The 23,568-nt window shown below is 44.0% G+C and overlaps 1 long non-coding RNA gene and 1 pseudogene across 1 annotated transcript; one reads left to right on the plus strand and one right to left on the minus strand.

Moving 5' to 3' along the window:
* LOC136403309 (PHD finger protein 7-like) overlaps window positions 1-4,855 on the plus strand; it is a 35,115-nt pseudogene extending 30,260 nt beyond the window's left edge.
* A 401-nt stretch (window positions 4,856-5,256) lies between these two features.
* Window positions 5,257-22,722, minus strand: LOC136403083 (uncharacterized). The gene is made up of 3 exons (XR_010751094.1): window positions 22,394-22,722; window positions 8,799-8,877; window positions 5,257-5,770 (listed from the first exon to the last, which is right to left on the minus strand). It is a non-coding gene; the product is annotated as an uncharacterized lncRNA (long non-coding RNA).
* Between the last annotated feature and the right edge of the window lie 846 nt (window positions 22,723-23,568).

The following is a 23,568-nucleotide window of genomic DNA, read 5'->3' on the forward strand; positions in this document are numbered from 1 at the left end:
GTGTGCCAAGTAGCAATCCAAAGGGTCAGTCCATGATAGATAGCCCAGCTGTCAGTACAGATGACCAGAGGTAAAGGTTCATTATGGGCAACTAGCCATATGGCCCTTAATTCCACCCATTGGCTGCTTTGGCCTGTGCCTGTGTCTATCCAAATAGTCTCAGTGGCCGGATGGAAGGCTATGGCCGTCCACTTGGCAGGTTGGCCCCTGCTGGAACCATCAGGATACCAGGCATCCTCAGGGGTGGGCATTCACCCTTCCTGGTAGGGACTGACTTCAGGTTCTGCCCCTAAGCCCCAGCTGCACCTGACTCTAAGGTCACTTAAGTAACTGGACCCAAGACTTCCTGCAGTTCTGCCCTCAATTGGCTGGTGCTAACAGCACAGCATTATTGCAAGTATACACTCTACTTGGCCAGGACGGAGGTTTGGGCCATAGCACTACGAGGTTGCCCAATCTCTCACCCATCCTGCAACAGGGAATGTGGTCTTGTTGTTTTGTTTTTTTAATTTTTTAATTATTCATTTTAGAGAGGAGAGGGAGAGAGACAGAGAGAGAAGGGGGGGAGAAGCTGGAAGCATCAACTCCCATATGTGCCTTGACCAGGTAAGCCCAGGGTTTCAAACCGGCGACCTCAGCATTTCCAGGTTGATGCTTTATCCACTGTGCCACCACAGGTCAGGCTTAAAATTTTAAATTTTTTTTTAAATTTTATTTTATTCATTTTAGAGAGGAGAGAGGGAGAGAGACAGGGGGGAGGTGCTGGAAGCATCAACTCCCATATGTGCCTTGACCAGGCAAGCCCAGGGTCCCGAACCAGCGACCTCAGCATTTCCAGGTCGACGCTTTATCCACTGCGCCACCACAGGTCAGGCCCAGGAATGTGGTCTTGACCTTAACTGGTGTTGTGGTTGTAATACTCTCACTGTCTAGGAGAGCAGCGTACACACTAATGAGTAATGGACTTCAGCACCTTTCCACAATTGGGACCAAAACCCAATAGGTTGTCGTAGGCGCTCTGTCCATTGCCACAAGCCTCATCCAAACACTTCAGAGATTACATGGACATCAAGCTCACAGAGCCAGGCAGGATCAAACACATTCAAGGCCTGTGCCACCTTGACAGCTCTCTTAGCTGCTGCAAATGCACCTTGTGCTTGCTCAGTCCAATCCCAGCGAACCCCCTTCCAAATAAGATGATATAAGGGGTGCAGTAACTGAGCCAAATGGGGTATGAATGCTCCCCAATACTCCAACAGACCTAGGAATGTAACTGCTTTATCGGTGCCGGCACAGGGTATGCTTGGATCTTATCTATAACCACGTCACGGATAACCCTTTGTGTGTGTGTGTGTGTGTGTGTGTTTCTGAAGTTGGAAACGGGGAGGCAGTCAGACTCCCGCATGTGCCCGACTGGGATCCACCTGGCATGCCCACCAGGGGGCGATGCTCTGCCCATCCGGGGCATCGTTCTGTTGTGACTAGAGCCATTCTAGCGCCTGAGGCAGAGGCCACAGAGCCATCCTCAGTGCCCGGGCCAACTTTGCCCCAATGGAGCCTTGACTGCGGGGAGGGGAAGAGAGGGACAGAGAGGAAGGAGAGGGGGAGGGGTGGAGAAGCAGATGGGCGCTTCTTCTGTGTGCCCTGGCCAGGAATTGAACCCAGGACTCCTGCACGCCAGGCCGATGCTCTACCACTGAGACAACCAGCCAGGGCGATAACCTTTTACTTACCCAACTAGACAACCCCCAAGAACTTAACAGATAACCCAGGTCCTTGTAATTTGCCCATGTTGACTGCCCAGCCACACGTTTTCATATGGGATAGCAGGGTGGGAACTGCTCCAGTTCTGGAAGAGTCACTAGTTAGCATAATGTCATCAATATAATGATACATATGAACTGCCTCTGGCTGTTTCCATTTAGCCCGGTCAGCACCCACCAGCCCATGGCACAAGGTGGGGCTATGCAAATAGCCCTGGGGTAATACTGTAAATGTCCATTGCCGCCCTTTCCAAGTGAAGGCAAATTGGTTTTGACTCTCTGCAGCTATATCAATAGAGAAAAAGGCATTAGCCAAATCTGCTACAAAGTGTTATGTCCCCATCTCATGTCTTAACCAATCCATCATGTTAGCTATCAAGGGAACAGCAGCATGCAAAGGGGAACAACTTTATTAAGTTCTCTGTAATCTACTGTCATTCTCCAAGTTCCGTCTGGTTTGCGCACAGGCCACACTGGGGAGTTGTAAGGGCTGTGTGCTGGCTGGATGGTCCTCACCTTTCTAGTTCGAGGATTGTCCCTGTGACTGTTTCATAATCACCTGGCAGGTGGTACTGCTTTGCGCTAGTCACACACCGTGGAACAGGTAATTGCAAAGGGGAATGTGATGCGTGTCCCCACAACACTGCCTTCACAACCTGGACTTGCAGGTGGAACTCCCCGGCTGTAGGTTCCAACCACAGTCCTTGTAAGACATCTACCCCAAAAATAGATTCAGGAATAGGGGATACATATACCTTACATGGCTTAGGAGGCAGTCTTCCTATCCCTGATGGAATAGGTATTGGTTTCACTTGAACAGTTTGGCCCCCATAACCGTCATGGCCACTGGGGTCTCAGCAAACCGCTCTGGGTTCCCATAGAGGAGGGAACATTCTGCATCTGTATCCACCAAGGCCAACACCCATTGTACATTGGAAGGGGACCAGTGGATAGCCAGTTCCACATGGGGCCTCCAGTCCCCGCCTGTCCCTATTAGACAGCTCCCTCAGCCTCCCCCCTACTCAAACTGGAACAGCAGGTCTTGGGGTCCTCCTCTCCTTCAGCAGTCTCCATCATATAATCTTGCAATCGTGCCACCCACACAGCAACCATTTTACTGCTAGCTGCTGGGGCTCTTCACCTCAGTGGCTGGAACCTCTGTCCTGGTTTAAGCTGCTGCCAAAGCTCCAGAAGAACTTTATTAGGTTTGCCATCTAATTTCTCCCTATCTGCCCCAGCTGCAATTAAATCCACCCACATCTGTGTTCAGGTAACTTTCACAGGCCCGTTTCCCTTGTTAGTCATGGGGGCAGCACGGGCAGCAGACCTCACAGCTTTGTGATCCCGTGCTGCCTCCAGCTCCCCCAAGTCTGCTACCATCTGTGTAACCATGTTGATAGGCTGTCCCACATAGGGGCCTAGGATAGCCACTAGTGACCCAAAAAGGGCTGATGGGGCGCTGCAGAGGACAAGATTCCATATCCCAGCTGTAAACACTTCCTCATCTGGTCCACAGGACCCCGGGTTGAAAGCAGCATTCTTCATATTTACTTTCTAAAGGACCCAGGGCAGTTCACTATAGCACAGCCACTGACTCACTGCTCCTGGCAAGTCCCCAGCATTCTGCCAGACCATCTGAATGGCAGCCATCACCCATTCTAATAGGGTATGGTTTCCTGGGTTGTCATGGCAGTTCTGAAGACGCTGCCTCAAGAAGAGTGTGTGGTAATGGCGGCCAGTTCTCCATCTCTGTTCTGGAGAGCATGATGCCATCCACCCCCACGTCCCACAACCTCAGTAACCAGCTGCCAGCAGCTCCATGGGTTTCTGCCTGGATTTCACCCCCAACTCCATCAGTTCTGCCTGGATGTAGGGCTGGACCACAGAGTGCCCCATTACCTGTGGAGGAGACTGTGTCTGCCCCTGGGGTGCTCTTGGCTGCTGGGTTTTTACCTTTTGGGTGACCACTGGCGGGCTCTGAGCCTGCAGATGGCAGCTTCAGCTCAGAAGAGGAGGAATTGGAAACACCTGCTCCTGTCTACTCAGAGACACTCTGTCAGCATGGATGCTCCTTCAGCGACTGTTTCAGCTCCTGGGGCTGCCAGTTCTTAGCCTGAAGTTAAAGCTTGAGCTCTTGAAGCCGCAGCTGTTTCTTCAACAACTGCCGGTGCCAACATTCTGCTTCCAGGGCAAACTGGAGCTCATGAATCTATAACTCCTCCTCTAGAAACCATTCCTGTTCCAGGTGCCACTGGCGCTCAGCCTGCATCTAACACTGTAGCTCTCGAACCTGGTCAGCCTCCTTCTCCAGAACTCGCTCCAGTTCACGCAATCATTGGCGCTTGGTCTGCAGTTCATCCTGGAGCTTCCAACCTTGTGCAGCCTCATGCACAGAGCTCTTGGTTTCTTCTCACAGGATTGTAAAAAACACCCAGCCCACAGACCCACAACAGGAGAGCCACCAGGAACAGCCATTCCTCTGATTTTGTCTGCGCTATGCAGAAATCTCTTTTCTCCCCAATCCACCCAGTGCTGACATCAGGGGTGATGGTGGTGGTCTACATAGTTGGCGTTATGCATTTGGCTGGTAAGTCCAGCTAGGTATCTCTGAGGCTCTTTTTTATCAGGGAGATTAAGCTGGCCTATTGCTACAACAGGCATCAAGCAAGCATATTAAATGTCCTTGTCAATGTTTTATAGCTTCACACCAATATCCTAATAGTTATTGTATGCAAGCTACTCTTTAATAAAAAAGAAAAAATGTCAGCATGGGAAGAGTCAGGGTGGGATGGGGGCATAGGAAAGGCAGGGACTGTGGTCTCCCATCATGGCAAGTGGGCAGGGTGTGAAAAGAGGACTCTGAGCATCAGAGGGATGAAGGCTGCATTTACCCAACCCAGCAGGTGGCTTGAAACTGGGAGGGTCCGTGATTATATCTCCTTTGGGCTTGCCCTTCCAACTCCCTTCTAAGGACCTGATGGCCAGCCCTCTTCATGAACCTCTTACCCTTGACTCTCCAGGAAGGCCATGATGGGCTTGAAGAATGTTCTATGGCTGTGCTGGCCCTGCTCCCTACTCTTCCGGACTCCTGAGGCACAAGCTGCTAGAGACAGGAGCCTTGGCCAGCATAGTGATCCTCAGTGTCTTGGTTCTAAATGCTAATCCCTCCGTCCCAACCAAACTCAGCTCCAACCCAACCCAAAACCCCAACCTCAGAGATTCCAAGACCACCCCCAGGCCTTGGAATTGGCCTCTCTGGGATAAAACCTCAGTGACTGCTTTTTTTTCATTTCTTTTTTTAGGTGAGAGGAGTGGAGATAGAGAGACAGACTCCTGCATATGCCCCAACCAGGATCCACCTGGCAACCCATCTAGGGTTGATGCTTGAGTACCGAGCTATTTTTAGCTCCTGAGGCTGATGCACTCAGACCAGCCAGGCTATCCTAGGCACCCAGGGCCAAGCTTGAACCAATCGAGCCACTGGCTGCAGGAGGTGAAGAGGGAGAGAAGGGGGAGAGGGAAGAGAAACAGATGGTCACTTCTGATGTGTACCCTGATTGGGAGTCAAACCCAAGACATCCACACACTGGGCTGATCCATCAGCTAGGGCCAACAGCTTCTTTTTTTTTCTCTCTTAACATTTTATTTTTTATTATTATTTTTAATTTTTAAATTTTATTTAGAAAATTAACTTTAACATGGTGACATTGATCAATTAATTAAAGTACATAGGTTTCAGGTAAACATTTCTATAGCATTTGAACTGTTGATTATGTTGTATACCTTATCACCCAAAGTCAAATCATTTTTTTTTTTCTGAAGTGAGAAGTGGAGAGGCAAAGAGACTCCTGCATGTGCTCACCTGGGATCCCAGCAAGCCCACTAAGGCAATGCTCTGCCCATCTGGGGCATTGCTCCATTGCAACCAGAATCATTCTAGCACCTGAGGCGGAGGCCATGGAGCCATCCTCAGCGCCTGGGCCAACTTTGCTCCAAAGGAGCCTTGCCTGCGGGAGGGGAAGAGAGAGACAGAGAGGAAGGAGAGGGAGAGGGGTGGAGAAGCAGATGGGCGCTTCTCCTGTGTGCCCTGGCCAGGAATCAAACCCAGAACTTCCACATGCTGGGCTGACACTCTACCACTAAGCCAGCCGGCCAGGGCCAGTTAAATCATTTTCCACCACCTTATATTTGTCCCTCTTTACACCCTTCCCTCTACCCCCTCCCCCATACCTCCTATCCCCTGGTAACCACTGCACTTTTGTCTATGTCTATGAGTCTCAGTTTTATATCCCACCTATATGTAAAATCATACAGTTCTTAGCTTTCTCTGATTTACTTATTTCACTCAGTATAATGTTCTCAAGTTCCATCCATGTTGTGGTAAATGTCACTATGTCTTCATTTCTTATGACTGAGTAGTATTCCATTGTATATATGTATCACATCTTCTTTATCCAATCCTCTACTAAGGGACACTTTGGTTGTTTCCATGTCTTGGCCACTGTGAATAGTCCTGCAATGAACATGGGGCTGCATGTGTCTTTACATACCAATATTTCTGAGTTTTTTGGGTAGATACCCAGTAGAGGAATTGCTGGGTCATATACTGTAGTAGTTCTATTCTTAATTTTTTTTAGAAACCACCATACTTTCTTCCATAATGGTTGTACTAATTTGCAGTCCCATCAGCCAACTGCTTCTTTTCAATGTGCTGTCCAGAGCAGGTGGATAAAGGCCAATAGGGAATGGGGACTAAATGTCCCATTGAAGGCATACACATTAAATAAAAGTGTGTATGTGTTCATGTGTATACATATACATATATATATACATAATTGTGTGAGTATATATATTTATGTATATATAGTTTTTGGGTTTTTTTTTTTATTTTTCTGAAGCTGGAAACGGGGAGGCAGTCAGACAGACTCCCACATGCGCCCGACCGGGATCCACCCAGCACGCCCACCAGGGGGCAATGCTCTACCCATCTGGGGTGACGCTCTGTTGCAACCAGAGCCATTCTAGCGCCTGAGGCAGAGGCCACAGAGTCATCCTCAGTGCCTGGGCCAACTTTGCTCCAATGGAGCCTTGGCTGCAGGAGGGGAAGAGAGAGACAGAGAGGAAGGGGGGAGAGGGGTAGAGAAGCAGATGGGCGCTTCTCCTGTGTTCCCTGGCCGGGAATCGAACCCAGGACTCCTGCTTGTCAGGCCGACGCTCTACCACTGAGCCAACCGGCCAGGACCTAACTTTTAGAAACTTTTGAAGGCCTATATTATTTATATGATCCTAAACATTTGTGTTAGCTGCAATTAAATCAATAAGAGATAACTCCCCTCCCCTTCTAGCCCTCACCACTTCCTTTCCTGTGTCTATGACACTGGGTCTGCACAAACATCTGCCCGGGTTTCTTTACCTGGGATTGGAGCAATATGAAATAGCCATCATTTCTAATGCTAGTTTTAATACAGTGGAGGAAACTCTACGACTTTAGCTGGAAGCCTATTATGTAAAAATAAGAATACCTAACAGAGATGCCAATCTTAGAAGTAAATAGAATAAAAATACTTATTTTTCTTTGCCTTTTGCTGAAATTAAGGCAGTAGGAGGCAGGGGCTTCTCAACAACCTTTGAGATTTAAAAAGAATAAAACTTATGTTTATTTTCATATCATGCATTTTTTAATGCTTACTAAACCAGTGCAACCTTGTTAGTCATTTGTATAATCTGTGACTACTACTAATATACAAAGTGCTTTCATCATTTCCAAATTTAGCTCACCAGAAATGTTATGCAATGCCATACTAATGAAAATGCAGGATTGCCCTGGCAGGTTGGCTCAGTGGTAGAGCGTCGGCCTGGCGAGCAGAAGTCCTGGGTTCGATTCCCGGCCAGGGCACACAGGAGAAGCGCCCATCTGCTTCTCCAACCCTCCCCCTCTCCTTCCTCTCTGTCTCTTTCTTCCCCTCCCGCAGCCGAGGCTCCATTGGAGCAAAGATGGCCCGGGCGCTGGGGATGGCTCCTTGGCCTCTGTCCCAGGCGCTGGGGTGGCTCTGGTCGCAACAGAGCGACACCCGGAGGGGCAGAGCATCGCCCCCTGGTGGGCGTGCCGGGTGGATCCCGGTGGGGCGCATGTGGGAGTCTGACTGTCTCTCCTTGTTTCCAGCTTCAGAAAAATGCAAAAAAAAAGAAAAAGAAAAAAAAGAAAATGCAGGATAGGTTATCTGAAATTTTATTTTATTTTAGGTTGATTTAAAATAATTTAAATTAACATGAAACATAAGACTATTCAATATGTCTAATGGTAAACATTAGTGCATGTTTAATTTTTTTCAATGATCAACTGTAAAATTCAGGAAATAGACGTGTTTTTTGAGCTCTCTTTTATTCCATAATATTTCACAAGGATCTCTCAGAAAAAAAGTCTCAGTGATTGGTACCCTGGGATCCTTGATTCTCATTCTTTTTTGGAGGTTGCTGTCAATGAGTAAATAAATTTACCCCAGTGGGTAAATAAATTTGCCCATTTGCTGACATTTCATTCCCCTTTTCCTAAAAACATTCCAAGATACATAAAAATTCAAATAATTGAATTGATCCCTCTTAAAAAAGAATTCTTTTTTCCTGCAAATATTGACATTTCCTTAGATGAACCAGGAAGGATGCTGAATTGGGATAGAGCAGCCACCTGAAATTCACATCAACCCTTGACCTTTTATTGGTGTCATTTGATCAAGACCAGCTGCTGGACTAGAGGGCAAGGCCTTCTTTATACAGTATACCATTCAGAGATAACAAGAATTCTCTGGTGTTGCCAATGGGGTTTGTGGGCAGACACGGGAGGATAGGGGAGAAATAGAAAGCTGAGAAAGAGAAAATGGGGACTGAGTCAAAGAAGAGGGTGAAAAGTAAGTGAAGGAAGAGCTACCATTTTGTGCATTAAAACTCTTACCTTCTTCCACCCTCCACTATTTGGGATAAAAAATTTAATCAAGGATAATGTAGTAAGACCATATTTTGATCAATTAATTATAATACCTTTAGGTGGTGGTGCCTCTTCTTTGGTTGGACTTTGCAACAACTTTTTTGGCATCTTTCTTTACAACTTTTTTGGTCACTAAAAAATAAGAAGTCAGATGTAAATAACCAAAATGTTATTTTGGAAACTGTGAGGTTTATAAAGATACTTTTTTCATATAATTTGATGGTAACAAGAGCATTGAATTGGGACACAGAGGACCCAGGTTCAAAACCCTGAGGTCTCCTGGCTTAAGTACAGGCTAACTTGCCTGACCTGTGGTGGCGCAGTGGATAAAGCATCGACCTGGAAACGCTGAGGTCGCCGGTTCAAAACCCTGGGCTTGCCTGGTCAAGGCACATATGGGAGTTGATGCTTCCTGCTCCTCCCGCCTCCTTCTCTCTCTCTCTCTCTCTCACCCTCTTCTCTAAAAATTAAAAAAAAAAAAGTACAGGCTAACTAGCTTGAGCAAGGAGTGAGCTGGCTTGAATATGGGATCATAAACACGACCCCATGGTCACTAGCTTGAGCTCAGGGTTGCTGGCTTGAGCAAGGAATCGCTCGGTCTGCTGTAGCTTCCCCCACCCCCCATCAAGGCATATATGAGAAAGCAATCAATGAACTAAGGTGCCAAAACAAAGAATTGATGCTTCTCATCTCTCCCTTCCTGTCTGTCTGTCCCTATCTGTCCCTCTCTCTGACTCTCTTTCTGTCTGCCACAAAAAAAATAAAAAGGCTCACTTAAGTACAGGAAATAGTATACCAAATGCATGCTTCTACTAGAAGTCTTAATATGTGGCTAATATACACTTTGCTAATCTGAGAATGAGGAGGGAGCTTACTGTGATTCACAGAATGACTTAGGCATAGAACTCCCTCACCTCATCCCACATAAATCATTTCATAAAACTTGTGCATCATAATACACTTTTTGGAAATGTTGGTATTGTCTAGCTCTCCCATTCAACAGGAAAGCAAACTAACTGTAGACAAGGGCAACTAGAACCCAAGTTTTCCAATTCATCATTCAGTACTCTTTACACCAGAATCTATTGTCTTTACCTATAATATCTTATTTCTTATTGGCTTAGGAGATTTTAGTACATTCTTATAATTATATGACTAACATGGCATGGGTAAATGAAATAATTTTCAAAAAAAGCTAAAAGAGGAAATGGTCAAATTCTTCATAAATTAATGACAATTTATGTTGCTACATCTTTACTTGTTTAAAAGCAAGACTTCACACAATTTAACATTAAGGGCTTCAAAAGTTTACCAAAAACAAATCTAATTTATTGAATATTATTCTGATATGTCAAATTTTAATTTTTAACCAACCCTTGCGCAAGAAAAGCATAAAGCAAATTTTATTAGAGGGTAACAGCAAAGGCTGTGGAGGCAGATATATCTGAAAATAAATTCCAACTAGGACACTCAACTGAATGTGTAAACTTGTGTTAGTTAATTAACTACTCAAATCTTCCATTTCCTCACCCATCGAGTTATTAGTATATGCCTACAGAGCTGTCCTAAAGATGAAATAAAATAATACATTAACACCATTTAGTATCATGCCTGACACTGTAACTACTCAATAAAATGCCAAATGTACATTACCAAGCAAAACCAAAATTAAGTAATTATATTTATTCTGAGCATCAAAAAATGACATAAGGCCCTGGCCGGTTGGCTCGGTGGTAGAGCGTCAGCCTGGCGTGCAGGAGTCCCGGGTTCAATTCCCAGCCAGGGCACACAGGAGAGGCGCCCATCTGCTTCTCCACCCCTCCCCCTCTCCTTCTTCTCTATCTCTCTCTTCCCCTCCCGCAGCCATGGCTCCATTGGAGCAAAGTTGGCCCGGGCGCTGAGGATGGCTCTGTGGCCTCTGCCTCAGGCGCTAGAATGGCTCTGGATGCAACAGAGCGAAGCCCCAGAGGGGCAGAGCATCGCCCCCTGGTGGGCGTGCCGAGTGGATCCCGGTCGGGTGCACATGGGAGTCTGTCTGACTGCCTCACCGTTTCTAGCTTCGAAAAAAAAAGAAAAAGAAAAAAAAAATGACATAAGAAAAATCCATGTATATAAATTATGTATAGTTTCTTCAATGCTATCTAAAATAGGTTTAAGTATTGTATCATTTGTGTTCTAAAGATAAAAAATACTTGAAGGCTAATACGATTACTCATATAAACACTGTATTTGAAATGAAATGTCATTGTGTTTTTGCGCTTTGACTTAAAAAATTCTAACAGATGTTATGAGCAGCCTAGAGAAAATAAATACTAAAATCTCCCTGTAAAAATAAGTTCTAAAGATCCTGAGAAACATAACTGGTGTTCCAGTTTGTAATATTGTAATTCCACTTCTATCTTGACAAATTCAGCGTCATCACTACATTTCCATGGCAGCCCAGCCATTCCAGCCCTGGTTAGGATGGAAACATGGAACAGTGCAGTGTGCTGTGCCTTTCAGACGCCCCCAGCTCTATGTCACATGCTAAATCAGAACCTGTAGCAGGGACGCAGTTAATATAACTAGCACTGTTTGATACCTATTCCAAAAACAACAACAGCAACAAAAAATAAACCTGGAGATTTACCTAGAACCACTGAAATGTACATAAATAGTTTTTCTTTCTTCTGATTATTCACTCAGCTTTTCCCTAGATTGGGACAGGACTCAATACCATCAGTATTAATAACAAAAAAACAACAACCCCCCCCAAAAAAAAAATAAAAAAGAACTTAGTCAAATGAATCTGCTAAATAATAATGGAAGTATACTCCAACTGTTTAATAAATAATCTGGATTGTGCTAAATCAATCCAGGTTCACAAAAGATTAAATATGGCTGTATCAATGGTATCTAACTCCAGTGAAGGAATAGTCTTACTCTTCCACTTGTTAAATTTGTAAACACCCCTGTTTATGTCTACATTAAAATTAAGTGAATTTAAATTAACACTTAAGTTTGTTTACAGCACTCCCTGTTACAAACACTGGTAGAGTTATATAAAAGTTGTGATTTGGAAATAACTGATACTGACAGGAATATACACTTAAGCCAAGATTTATACAAACTAGAATTCCTCTGTGATCTGGTAGTCTATTTAGATTACAAATGAAGGCTATTCCTAAATTAGAGATAAAGAGGGAAGGAGGGAAAGAGGAATGGAAAAGAGAAGAGAAGAGACAGAGAAGGAAGCAGGGAGCAAGGTTTGAGGTTGGACGGCAGAAGCATGATAAGTTATTATCTTAAGGATACTTTGAGGAAAAAAAGACAGTCCAAACACAATTAGCAAATTTTCTTAATAAAGTAGCTAGCTATTTATTTGGCACCTACTCAACAGAAGGAGTTTTCATATATTTAATCTTTATGAGATATAGTGGTCTCTTCATTTTACACATAAAGAACCTAGTGCTTATAGAGTATTCTTCCAAGATCACAAAGGCAGTGAAAAGCTATGGCTAGTTTTAAAATCAGGTCTATCTGACTCCAAAGTTTTAAATTTCTCTTGCAGAATTGGACTTCAGCTGGTTATAAAACACGACGTGACTCACTGTAGATATAAGGATCCAGACCTTCCCATCTAGCTAGAAAGTCATGACATGTAAATAAAACGAAGATACCATATTCATCACTCTGCTTCTAACTTGCCATTTTATTTCTTTAAATGATAGCTTGTGTCCTCATGTGATCCTCACAGCACATCACAATTATGTTTGCAAAATCTGATAGGCTACTAAATAAGTGACAGTTCAGCAGTTACCAGGGATTAGTTTTGTAACAGGCACCTTATGGAGAAGTTAAAATTCCAGGAAATGAAATGGCAGAAGCAAGGTTAAGAGGATAATGAATTCAAGGGGCCATCTAAAATGGTAAGTCTGAGATTATTTTCTATTAATTACAAATTTTCTTATTTAAATGACAGTTTTAAGTTCTTAATTTTGTTAATCAGACTTTATTACCTGTATTAAGTATTGACTATAAGGAATTTGTGCATCCTTCTAAAATAATTCACAATCTAATAAAATGTAACTCATTCTGAATCATATCTTATCATCATGAAACTAAAACTAAACAAAAACAAATACTGAGTTCACCTGTATCTGTGATGGTTAACTTTATTTATCACCTGGTCAAGCTATGGTGCTTAGCTGTTTGGGCAAACATCAGTCCAGATGTTGCTGTGCAGGTACTTTTTTAGATATGATTAACATTTAGGCCAATAGACTGAGTAAAGCAGATTACCTTAAAAATGTGGAAGGGCCTCATCCGATAAGATGCAAGTCTTAAAAGAAGAAACTGAGGTCCCTTTGGATTGAAGACTGCCATATCAATTTTTCCCAGAGTCACCAGCCTGAAGGCTTGCCCTAAAGATTTCGAACTTGCAAGCTTATACAATCGTATAAGCCAATTCCTTAATCTCTCTCTCACACACACATACATATATATACACACAAATTCATACATGTGTTAGAAGTATATAAATATAGAGATATTTCCTATTGTACCCATTTCTCCAGAACCCTCATAAAGAATCTATATTTTTAAATCAAATTTATGCATGTTTTCTGTATGTAAAAAATAAATCTCCAGATGACCATATCAGATTTACTTGTATGTTCTCAGCACCCCTATACAGTACATAATAAATTATTAATGCCTGAATATGTGAATAAATGAATGGATTTATGTTTTGGGGGCAGCATAGGACTTTTATAAACTGGAATATACCACATTTGGGGTCCATTCAGGTAGAACTGTATGGTTCAGGTACAGTTAGAATAAAGTGGCCTGACCAGGCAGTGGCACAGTGGATAGAGCATCAGACTTGGATGAGGAAGACCCAGGTTCGAGACCCCAAGGTCGCCAGCTTGAGCGCAGGCTCATCTGGTTTTAGCAAAAAGAGCTCACTAGCTTGGACCTAAGGTCGCTGGCTCGAGCAAGGGGTTACTCGGTCTGCTGAAGGCCCACGGTCAAGGCACAGATGAGAAAGCAATCAATGAACAACTAAGGTGTTGCAATGCGCAACGAAAAACTGATTGATGCTTCTCATCTCTCCGTTCCTGTCTGTCTGTCCCTGTCTATCCCTCTCTCTGACTCTCTCTCTGTCTCTGTAAAAAAAAAAACCAAACAAAAAAAAAAGTGGCAGTCATAAAGTAGATCTTAAACAATTCTGGATGCAGAAAATCTTTACCAGGCCCTAATATAAGCTTTTTGAACCAAATGTAGTTAGGTGAGAAAACATTATCCCTACCCCATTAAAGAACCTCAGAATTATAGAATTTAGGGAGTTTTCCTTAGATTATAACTGAGAGGGAAAAAATGTACATCCCAGTTTTAAATCTGTGTTCTCTCTTGGCAGGTTTATGTCATAACTATATCCCAGAACCTGAAGTCTTACTATAACTGGGAAAAGATTTACTAGCCTTGAATTTTCTGGATGTGCTATTTATGATATTAAGACAACAGAAAACCTTTTCCAGTTTTTGTTTTGTATATCCTCTCACACATCCCTGACACTTAAAATAACCCATTTTAACAGTCCCTATAATACTAGAAGGATACGTATTATAGGAACGTGCACATAACAACAAGCAAACAGAACTTGCCTGCAATGATCAACAATCACTTTCTACAAGCGAAGGTGATAACGTTTAGAGACAGGGAAGGCATCTACCACCTCACAGCCATTTACAGACCAACAGTCCTGTTTAAAACCATGACTGATAAAATGACAGCCCTGCAAGTACTTGCGGAGCACTGCTGGAAAGAATTATCAACGTCCATCAGAAAAATCCTTCAAATGAGAGAAAAGAGATAAGTGTACATAACTCCTCACCTCGAACTTAATGTAGCAAAAGTGCTCTAGTTTAAATGACATGTATGGTCTATTCTTTAAAACCATCTGTTTCTGCATAGGATCCACAAATGGAAACCCTAATTCAATGAGCATCCAACAGCAGTCAAGTTATTTGCAATCTGTTTACATCATCACGGCAAAAACTTTAAAAAATGTGAAAATACAATCCTCCTTAGAACTTCAGGGACATTTGAAGGCACCCCTTTGGACCACCTTGTCATTTGTCAACTTCTAAAAGAGAATACCTACTTCCTCCTTTTAAGGGTTCAGGTGAATAATGCCGTTTTCCTCTTAATCAGGAAATATTCAAAAAAACAGCCACTCTACACTACTCTACAGAGGGAACACACTCTTAGGCTCCCTGTAACTATGATCTAAAACTCCCTCTTCATAGAGACATGTCTGAAGGGCATGCAGTACCTTCTTTCATCGACTAGATCAGAAGTTTTCAAATATGGTTTGTTTTTTGGGTTTTTTTTTTTGTATTTTTCTGAAGCTGGAAACAGGGAGAGACAGTCAGACAGACTCCCGCATGCGCCCGACCGGGATCCACCCGGCACGCCCACCAGGGGGCAATGCTCTGCCCCTCCGGGAGGTCACTCTGCCACGACCAGAGCCACTCTAGCGCCGGGGCCATCTTTGCTCCAATGGAGCCTTGGCTGCGGGAGGGGAAGAGAGAGACAGAGAGGAAGGAGGGGGGGGGGGTGGAGAAGCAAATGGGCGCTTCTCCTATGTGCCCTGGCCGGGAATTGAACCCAGGTCCCCCGCATGCCAGGCTGACGCTCTACCGCTGAGCCAACCGGCCAGGGCCTCAAATATGTTTTAAAGCTACAAAACCCGTGAACAAAATCTTACAAAGTTGTTTCAATTTACAAGATACAGCAGTGATTTTCAAGTGGTGTGCTCCAAGAATTTTTAAAATATGCAAACCTATTTAGGCAAGGGCACTGACTTCTTTTCCCTTAGATGGTCAAATAAAAAAATTTACACTAGCCAACACAACACTAGCTCTCTGGTGTGAGTGCCCTGTCTTGAACCATAAATATTATATACAGGTCATAATAGGGGTGCATCTTATTGGCCACGTTGCATAATAAGGTTGCATCTAACTGGTTAATTCTCTGCACCAGAAATCCTTACAGGCACCTGATTTTTTTTAAATGTCACTTTGGAGTAATAAGGGTGGCTAATTATTTTTATTATGATTATTATTTTTGTAAGTCAATCAAAATTATACCTATTTTTTTTGTCAGATTGGCAAAAAATATTTTATTTTTGGTGCGCCGCACAATTGTAATTCATTTATGTGTGCCATCAGATAAAAAAGGTTGAAAATCGCTGAGATCCGAGTACCAGAAGCCTTTCCTGTGTGTATCCTCTTAAAATAAAGTGACAAATGAGAAAACAATGGCTAATAGTAGAAACAGTATGGATCTTGAAGTAAGCCTGGGTTTTAAATTCTGACCCTCTCATTTAATAGCCTTGTATGTTTTTTTTATTTATTTATTCATTTTTAGAGAGGAGAGAGAGAGGGAGAGAGAGAAACAGAGAGAGAAGGGGGGAGGAGCTGGAAGCATCAACTCCCATATGTGCCTTGACCAGGCAAGCCCAGGGTTTCAAACCGACAACCTCAGCATTTCCAGGTCAACGCTTTATCCACTGCGCCACCACAGGTCAGGCCAGCCTTGTATGTTTATGTTGGAATCCATGGGAGTTGGAAAAGACCAGAGTAACAGGCTTTATTGAAAGGAAGAAAGGAACCCTGCCGGACACTTCTCTGGGGAGAAGGGCACCGGTACAGACTATAAGGTGAATTCTATAGGGTTTGGGAGAGCCTGAGGGGATACTGAGTCAGAAGTTCTGGTATGTTCCCTTTTACGGTTTTGACTTCCTGGAAAACTCCTTCTTGAGGTGGCTGACCAGCTTCCTGGAACTCTTCTGCCTCAGGGGCGATTGTCCAGTAAGTAAGGGTGAAGTCAGACAGCCAGGCAGAACAACCAAAGGGCAGTTGGAAATTCTGGTAAATTCATATATCTATCAGTTTACCTTCTTGAAACCCAAGCTTTCTCACTTGTAAAATGGGGCTAGATCCTGTCCCCCACAGCAGCTGTGGAAGAAACCACAGTACGAAGCAGGACTGGCTCAGTGCCTACTACAATGGAGACAATGCAATAATGGTTTCCTGTGTTAGAACCAACTCTATAAATTGTTATATGTAATTAATTTGTTATTCATAATAACCTGATTTAATTTTTTAATATTACAGTATGCTCACTGGGCTAGAGATAACCATAATCACTGAGAGAACTATCTTTGTGTTGATTAAGTTAGCTGTTTCTGAGTCATTTCTTAGATTCATTCCTAAAATGTTTTGTGAGGTGCTCTCATTATTACTGTTATTAATGTTACTGTTCATTTTGACAAAAAATAGTAAGTCTCAGAATTAGAAATTAGATCTAAAAATTCAGCCTGTGTAAAACTATTATAGAAAGATACGAACTTCCATTTAAAATAAAATTTGGCAATATCAAAAAGTAATTCAGGAAAAAGGATGCTATATGCACTAGAGCAAGAAAGAAGCTGACAATGTCAAGCTTAGACAGAAGGTAATAACCTATAATAGTCTCCACATATTCAGAGTTATCATTGACATCGAAGAGGTCACCCGTTCTAAGTGCATAACTCAGAGACTTCTCAAAAGCCCCCAGGTGATAAAATACTTTAGATGCCACTAAGGCTGCAAACTGCCAACTCCCGGAAACCTTCATTTCATACAAAACTTCTCTGAAAGAATAGCAAGTATAGGCCTAGTTCAAACTGTGGTTTTCCTTCCAAGTTCCAACTTTATATAGTCAAGCCTCAATTTAGTAGCAGTAAGTTTCTAAATGAATTTATAAACCACATGACCCACATCTACAGATAAGTTGATATACTTTATACCAATTTATAGAAATAAAGTACTCTCTTACATTTTGTCTACAGACTCAGAAATTTCTGCCCAGAAGTAATTGACAACAGCATTCAATTTGTGTAGTGCAAATTCCTATAGAAGTTAAAACCAAAATTCAATTTTGAGGCAGACTCACCATTACACTTCCTTAAAAAATAGTTTCCAACAAATCAAGAGCCAAACTGTCACATTTACTAAAACTTTTAATCTATGACAAATATAAAAATTTACCAACTGACTTATATTTTCTCTTGGCTTTAGACATTTCCTTTGTTTTCAACCATCAAACATCAGATGACCATATCATGCAATTCCTTAATACCATGAATACTTTCTTTTTTGAATGTACAAAACTGACTTAAGTTGCTAGTTTGAATATAAATGAATTCAGGTCTCTCGAGCTACTTGAAGTATACTGCAAACTTCTGTTAAATAAAAATAATTTTATAATATGTATTACAGAAGCAACAAGTTTCTGTGCTGTTGACAAACTAAGGGGTGGGGTTGTTCAGGAGCCACACTGAGGTTTACGTGCCTTAGCTGTGTTAAACTTTAGGGAAAACCAATCACTGGTCTCGACACACTGTCTTCTGGAGCTAGATTTCAATGACTGGGTACAGGCTAGGCAGGATGGCAATTTTAAATGATGGACGATATACAGACAGCACTAAGTTCAAACAGCTTCACAGTATTCATACTAAGCCCAGTTAATTTTTCTTCAACTCATACCTTAAGCTATAGTTCTTCTTCATCCAGAAGAGAAATAAGACAAAAGCTAGATCATAATTATGAACCATATGCTGGGAGAAACTGAATTATTCAAAAACATATGATAGGCCCTGGCCGGTTGGCTCAGCGGTAGAGCGTTGGCCTGGTGTGCAGGGGACCCGGGTTCGATTCCCGGCCAGGGCACATAGGAGAGGCGCCCATTTGCTTCTCCACCCCCCCCCCTTCCTCTCTGTCTCTCTCTTCCCCTCCCACAGCCAAGGCTCCATTGGAGCAGGGATGGCCCGGGCGCTGGGGATGGCTCCTTGGCCTCTGCCCCAGGCGCTGGAGTGGCTCTGGTCGCTGCGGAGCGACCCCCCGGAGGGGCAGAGCATCGCCCCCTGGTGGACAGAGCGTCTCCCCTGGTGGGCGTGCCGGGTAGATCCCGGTCCGGCGCATGCGGGAGTCTGTCTGACTGTCTCTCCCCGTTTCCAGCTTCAGAAAAATTAAAAAAAAAAAAACAAAAAAAAAAAACAAAAAAAAAAACATATGATAGTTGAAAATAATTATTCTTTTGAGGGGTGACTTCATTAAAGGAAGGATTATTTTTCTTTATAACTGTAAAGGTTTACATTTCAAAGTTTAAGAATTAACTTATCAAACCCTGCATATAGAACATTTTTTGCCTAATTCAGTTGTTTTCAAAGTGTGACCACTGGACCAATAAAATTAGCATTACTTGGGAACTGGCTAAAAATGCAACATTTTGGCCCAATCCCAGATCTACTGAATCAGGAATTGTGGGGACGGGGTCCAACAATGGGGCCGCAACCCTTCCTTGTGATATTGATGCTCACTATAGTTTGAAAATCAAAGGCCTAGCCTGACCTGTGGTGGCGCAGTGGATAAAGCTTTGACCTGGAAATGCTGAGGTCACCGGTTCGAAACCCTGGGCTTGCCTGGTCAAGGCACATATGGGAGTTGATGCTTCCAGCTCCTCCCTCCTTCTCTCTCTGTCTCTCTCTTCTCTCTCCCTCACTCTCTCTCTCCTTTCTAAAAATGAATAAATAAAATAAAAATAAATTAAATTAAATAAAGTGTTTAAAAAAAAAAAAAGAAAATCAAAGGCCTAATTTACTGATCAAAACAGAAAACTTTCCCATACAATTTAGAATAAAATTATTCACAAAACATAACAACAGTTATACAGTTATATACTTAAGAAAGGAGTATTAGTCATTAACTTATTAGTAAAACATTTTAACTATTTCAAGATGCCTATATTAAGGAATAAGTAACCTAGGCTTTGCTAGACGAGCAATCTTATTTATTCGGACTTGAACTACCCAAGCACAGTGTTCCCCATATGACCTGGAGGTTTAAGCACTAACACTGAAAAGTAAAGGAAACTGTCTTCTCTCTAAAAGAATGCTCTCCTTGAAATACAGTCATAGGTCAAAAGATAGTATTAGAAAAAAGATATGGGAACTGTCTTTGGACTATAAAGGAAACCAAATTGTCTCTTTGATACCATGTAGGTCTTTTAATTTTTTTAGATAGGGGAGAATAGTGAGGCAGACTCCCGCAAGCTCCAGGACCAGGATCCACCCGGCAACTCCCATCTGAAGCTGATGCTGGAGAACCAAGCTATTTTTTAGCATCTGAAGCTGATGCACTCCAATGGAGCTATCCTCAGTGCCTCAGGACACGCTCAAACCAACCGAGCCACTGGCTGTGGGAGGAGAAGAAGGAGAGAAGGGGGAGGGGAGGGGAGAAACAGATGGTCACTTCTTCTGTGTGTCCTGACCAAGAATCAAACCCAGGACATTCATATGCCAGGCTGATGCTCTATCCACTGAACCATCGGCCAGGGCCACCATGTAGGTCTTAAAATGGTTCTTCAGTTGAAATTGTGATTTAATTAAAAAGTGTAAAGGCAACTTAGGAAATACAGCCATTTCTAACTGATCAGTGTAGGCTTGCCAAACAGCTCCAGCAGTCTTAGTTTTACATGAAAGCATATACAATTTAGCAAATAAAACAATACTATGGTTCTAACTAGGGGATACTACTATTCTAAAAGCATAAAAGCAGATAAAAAGAGCTTCGTGGTACTCTAGGTTGGTATGGCAAGTCCAGAACAGAGACTGAACCAACAGTATGGAGAGAAGACACGTTAAAGAGTGAAACCAATAGGGGGTGGTGGGGAGGGGCTGCAAAGTCGTGATGCAGAATAGCTGATAAACTATTAAAGGATGCTTTAAATGTGGCACAGACCGGAAATAGCAAGACACTTCATCAAAACATGGAAAAGGCTACCCCATTTCCTATCATCAACCAATAATGTGTTTTGAATTGATTTTACCAAAAGAAGTGATAAATTTTTCTATACTCTCCTGTTTGGTTTCACTTTTAATTAATTTGTTACAAAGTTGTCCTGGCTTAGAAACAAAACCACTGTTCATGGAACAACTAAATCAAATACTGTACAGTCCATTCACACACACTTCCCATCTTAAAAACAGCAGAGCACTCTGCTTTAGATGGTGGTAGGGGGAACAGGGAAGGTCAAGCATGCTAAAAAAAATCTTGTAATCTAAAACTGTTGCATCAATTTGTAACAATATTTGGATATTATTTACAAATATAGAGGTATGTTCCAGAAAAAAACAGCTTCAAAATTGAAAATGGTCGCCTCTGGTAATAAGGAAGGGGAGACTATTGTTTTAAAGCTTTTTATCATACTTTTTCTTTATGTGCCTATGTTGTTAAAACTAAAACAAACCAACAAAATTCCACTCTGTCACACATCTCCCTCCAGCAAACACCTATCTCGATCTCTCCACTCCCTTTCTTTGTCAAGCCTCTTGAAAAACTTAACATACGTATATGTTGACCTCTTATTCACTGCTGTGTGTTCAGTGCCTAATGGGTAAATGAAAGAATTAACAGACTAACCCAAATCAGAACCATGTCGCTGGCCTGGTTAGTACCTGGGACAGATCCTTAAAAAAGGTGAGTCAAGGAACAGGAAACAAGATGACAGAAGATTTGAGGCAGAGAGTGATACATAATCCAGTAAACGTAACAAATGATAGTAACAAATACACCTCACTCTATCACCAGCATCTCAGGATAGAGCCTAAAAACCATTACTCCTGCCATATTTGATAGGTTTAAATCCTCTGTATTATATTCCCACCAAGGCTTTTTCAGCCTCAACACAAATTCCCTAGGGACTGATTTCCTTATTCAACATGTACTTTTGAACTTCTGCCATCTGACAGGCAATGTTTCAAGAATTACGAAAACAATAGTCTCCCCCTCAAAATTCTACCAGAGAGAAAGACAAGTAAACAAAGTAATTACAGGGCTGTGATGAAGGGAGGGGGCAGCTAAGGGGGAGAGAGGCAGCATGTTGTAATAAAATGATCAGGAAAGACTAACATTGGAGCTGCAGCTAATGACTGAGAAACATGAGGAAGAGGCATCTAGAAAGATGGAGCAGAATGTGCAGGCGCCTTAGGTAGGAGAGAAAGCGACACAGTCCAGGAAGATCGCTGGGCGATCCCCCTGAACCCCTTCGGCCAGAGCCGACCAGCCTCCAATCGAAGCGCAGGTTTCCTCTGCGGAGAACGGCCGGAGTCAGGACCGAGGCCATGTGCGCGGGACTGACCCCTCATTGTCCCGTCCGGCCGGTGGCACCGGGGGCGGGGGTCGTCCCATCCCGATCCCGGGCGGGCAGAGGAAAACTGGGCCCCCGTGGCCCCCGTCGGGAGGGTTGAAATGAAGAGATTCTAACCTCAGGGTCGGAGAAGGGCCCAGGAAGCCCCCCCCCCCAGGTGCAGCCATGGGGGTATGGAGGGAGGGATGCCGAGGTGGGAGACCTGGCACGGTTCCCCCGAGCCGGAGGGCGACCCGGGGCCCGCAGAGAGGCCCGCCCGGACTGTCAGCCCGTGGCCCGGCAGGGGGCCCCGGGCAGTGAGCGGCTAAACAGGCCGGCGCGCCGGCGGGAGGTGCCCAGTCACCGGCCCTGACTCAGCTAAAAGCCGGCGCCGCGGCTCGTCCCTTCTGGCGCCCGCCGCGGCGGCACTCACCGGCTGATATGATCATGGCTGCGCCCTGCAGTTGTCCGCCCGCTCGCTGGCCCGCCCGGCTCTGCAGTGTACCTGTCGGCTCAGACCCCGCTGGTTCTCCCGCGCCTCCTCACTGCCCGGGTGTGCTGCTCAGTCGCCTCCTCCGGTCGCCGGCTCACGTCCCGTCCAGGACCTCGTCCGCCCCGGGGCTGTCCACGGCCCCGCCTGCCGCCCGGCATGAGTTTTCCCCCAGCCTACGTTTTCCGCGCTGCCACCGCCACACCAGCTCGCGCGGAAGAATGCACAGAGAACTCCATTTTATTCTCTAACCCTTCTCGAGGTCAGAGTTCCCACGGGGTTAAAACAATCGTCCGCACCTGGGGTCAGGATTCAGCATGGCCACCCGTGGAAAAAGAACACACACCACCCTACCGTCACCCGCCCTTGCTAAGAAAGGTGTTGAGGGGAAGTGCCAACGGTGCGTGCAGCGCCACCTGCTGCGTGGGAGGTCTCGCTGAAGCGCCAACCCAGCCAAGTGATAATAAAAAAAATTAAAAAGCAGAGGCCAGTTTCAAAAGAAATCCTCACAGAAATGCTTTATTATAATGACTTCATCATCATTTAATTATGATGTTGAACAATGGAAGTTTTTATTTACATTTGGAATAGTTAATACTGTACATTTATATGGTTTGAAAAGTGTTACGGATATATGAAAGGATGCTCATCTTCATTAGCTATTGGAGAGATGCAAATCAAAACTACAATGAGATACCTATCACTTCACACCTGTTAGATTAGCTATTATCAACAAGACAGGTAATAACAAGTGTTGAAGAAGCTGCGGAGAAAAAGGAACCCTCGGCCCTGGCCGGTTGGCTCAGCGGTAGAGCGTCAGCCTAGCGTGCGGAGGAACCGGGTTCGATTCCCGGCCAGGGCACACAGGAGAAGCGCCTATTTGCTTCTCCACCCCTCCGCCGCACTTTCCTCTCTGTCTCTCTCTTCCCCTCCCGCAGCCAAGGCTCCATTGGAGCAGAGATTGCCCAAGGGCTGGGGATGGCTCTGTGGCCTCTGCCCCAGGCGCTAGAGTGGCTCTGGTCGCAACATGGCGACGCCCAGGATGGGCAGAGCATCGCCCCCTGGTGGGCAGAGCATCGCCCCTGGTGGGCGTGCCGGGTGGATCCCGGTCGGGCGCA

Source organism: Saccopteryx leptura, chromosome 4 (assembly GCF_036850995.1).
Source record: "Saccopteryx leptura isolate mSacLep1 chromosome 4, mSacLep1_pri_phased_curated, whole genome shotgun sequence".
Classification (NCBI taxonomy): Eukaryota; Metazoa; Chordata; class Mammalia; order Chiroptera; family Emballonuridae; genus Saccopteryx; species Saccopteryx leptura.